This window comes from Gossypium arboreum, chromosome 10 (assembly GCF_025698485.1).
Source record: "Gossypium arboreum isolate Shixiya-1 chromosome 10, ASM2569848v2, whole genome shotgun sequence".
Classification (NCBI taxonomy): domain Eukaryota; kingdom Viridiplantae; phylum Streptophyta; class Magnoliopsida; order Malvales; family Malvaceae; genus Gossypium; species Gossypium arboreum.
Window position 1 is genome coordinate 107,384,196 of NC_069079.1, and position 2,928 is coordinate 107,387,123.

General features: G+C 35.6%; 1 non-coding gene across 1 annotated transcript; it reads left to right on the forward strand.

The window, feature by feature from the left end:
- Positions 1 to 2,102: 2,102 nt before the first annotated feature.
- LOC128282982 (small nucleolar RNA R71) lies at positions 2,103 to 2,209 on the forward strand. Its single transcript, XR_008273328.1, has one exon. It is a non-coding gene; the product is annotated as a small nucleolar RNA R71 (small nucleolar RNA).
- The last annotated feature ends 719 nt before the right edge of the window (positions 2,210 to 2,928 follow it).

Sequence of the window (2,928 nt, forward strand, 5' to 3'; positions counted from 1 at the left end):
AGATTGGCAACATATGAAATCCCGGTTGAACCTTAGGAATAGATAGGATACGAATGACATGTCATTAGGGGTTACGGCATTTTGGGTGCTGGTTCCGTGCGTTCTACTGGTGGCTAAGTTTTCCGGCATGTGTTGCAGTTACTCATCAGCTTGTGTGAGTAGACCCAGTGATAGCTTGAGAGTGAGCATATATATATGAGATATGAGATAGAAATGGTTTTGACCATGTATTGGCACTTAGTGTGCGAAATACTTGAGTATTCGATATTATTCCAAATGGTTCAACGAGCACGATTATGTTCTGAGAATGTATGAGTTTAATATAAACAATTATAGGTATGTACGTGAATCATGTGGAAATTGAATGTATGACATTTGTGATTTCATAATTAACTTTGTTGGTGGTTATATGTTAAGCTAATGAGACTAAATTGAATTGCATTAAAATTTAAATTACTTGCTTAATTTTGGTTGATTGGTAAGTTATATTTGCATTTATACGAATTGACTAAGCTTAATTGCTTACTTTGTTTACTTTTTTGTGTTTTATAGTAATTCGGAAGCTCGCTCGTTTTGGAAGTTTTCGGAGATTGCATCACATTATCGAACTCTTAGTTTGGTACTTTTGGATCTTATGTATTTTGGTTATATGGCATTTATAAGTTATTTGGCTAGTGTGAGCCTATATGTTTTGTTATGTTTTAGCCATTGATGTGGCTTGACAATGGTATATGTTTTGATATGTAAATAGGTGTAAATGGGCCTTTAATATGTGGTTTATAATTGCTATGTGAATGTCTCATTGCGAATTGGTATTTAAAGTATTAAATGGTTGAAATTGAGAATGTATTTGCTTTCTAAGTTTTAGGCAAGATAGTGCATATATGAAATTGACCATTTATGTAGTTTTTGGAGGTAATTTTTGCATGTTTGAAAATGATCATTTGAAATGCCTATGAACTTAGAATTGATGGTAATGAAATTGTATGATATAAACTTGGTGGAGATTGGTTTGAATGCTTATTTATGATATGGTCATACACTTTTTGGTATGTGTTGGTTGGTAACACATTGGGTGAGAAATAATGCTTGGAAAATGGTCTATTTTTGTCCACACTAGTAGAGACATGGGTGTGTGTCTCAGTCATATATGACACACGGCCAGGTGACACAGCCGTGTGTCCCTTGATATTTCTTTAGAAACCAAGTTAGTAGCTTTATATGGCCTAGCACACGGGTGTGTGGCTTAGCAGTGTGGCACAAGTCAGTATACCCTCCAGTTTTCACATGGCTTAGCACATGGCCTGACACACGGGCGTGTGAGGCCACTTTGAAGGGTACACGGCCTGACACACAGGCGTATAGTCTGGCTGTGTGACCCAGGTCAGTGGGTTACATAGGCTGGGACAATGCCATGTGATGCCATTTCAAATGTCCACATGCCTATGACACAAGAGTGTCTCTTAGCTGTGTGAGACACACGGCCTAGTCATACGGGCGCGTGTCCCTTACACTTTGAAAATTTTCCATGTTTTTCAAAAAAAAAATTTAAGTACTCGATTTAGTCCTGAACCACTTTTAATGCTTGTTTGAAGCCCTAGGGGCTCATGTTAGGGACTATATGACTGAATTTGAATGACTTTTTTTTGGGTGTGATAAATGAATATGAATGTATGATTGTTTAAGAGATAAGTTCGGTAATGCTTCGTAATCCTATTTCAGTGACAGATATAGGTTAAGGGTGTTACAATGCTATAACCGAAAGGTAAACATTCTAGATTGATCATCCCCTCTCCATTTGCATCATATTGCACTATTAGTTCACTTGCTTAGAAAAATTCAAACCATCAATTTTCTTACCAAGAGCTTCAAACAGATTTGCTAACATAGAAGCTGCATCAATATTAAAATCACCCGCTGCTTTAATTAGTTTCCTTCTCATTACTTGCCACTGATAATTATTTAGTACCATCTCCTCAATAAACTTGTAAGCGACCTCAGGTGTCTTATTATTAAGTGTTCCATCCTTTGCTGCATCAATTAATTGCCTAGTCGAGGGATTCAAGCCATTTTAGAAGGTCTGAACTTGTAATCACAAAGGAAACCCATGATGAGGGCACATTCTCAAAAGATCTTTAAATCTCTCTCATGCATCATATAATGTCTCCAATTCAATTTGATAAAAAGAAGAGATATCATTCCTTAACTTAGCTATTTTAGCCAGTGGGAAGTACTTTAATAAAAACTTCTCAGTCATTTGATCCCAAGTCGTGATAGAATCTCATGGCAATGAATTTAACCATTGTTTTGTCTTACTACTCAAATAGAATGGGAACAACCGTAAATGTATGGCATCACCAATAGCGCCATTAACCTTGAAGTGTTGCAAATCTCTAAAAAGTTAGCTAAATAAGCATTTGGATCTTCATCTTGCAAACCATCAAACTGAAAATACTTTTTTACCATCTAAATTGGGTTTGGCTTCAGCTCAAAATTGTTTGCATTAATGGTAGGTCTCATAATATTCGATTCAGTCCAAATTAGAGTAGGCTTAGCATAATCATATATAGTTCGAGGAGTAGGACCAACAAGAGGTAGCTAATTATTTTGATTATCACCTATCTCTACAGTAGTATCATTTACCTTTTGATCGTCTACTATATTCAGTTGACTTTGCCTTGCTTCTCTAACCTCTCTACGATTTCTGTGAGCAGTCTTTTCAATCTCACTATCAAAAAGTAATGGATCCAATAGGTTTCCTCTAGTCATAAACCAAAAGAACCTGCTGGAAACAAATAAACAAAAAATTAGAATATAAAAATTAAATTAAAAAATAGAAATAAAAAATGGCTAAATTAACGAAAATAAGGTTTTCCTAATATTTTAGTTCCTCGACAATGACGCCAAAAACTTGATGTAGTCGTAAAC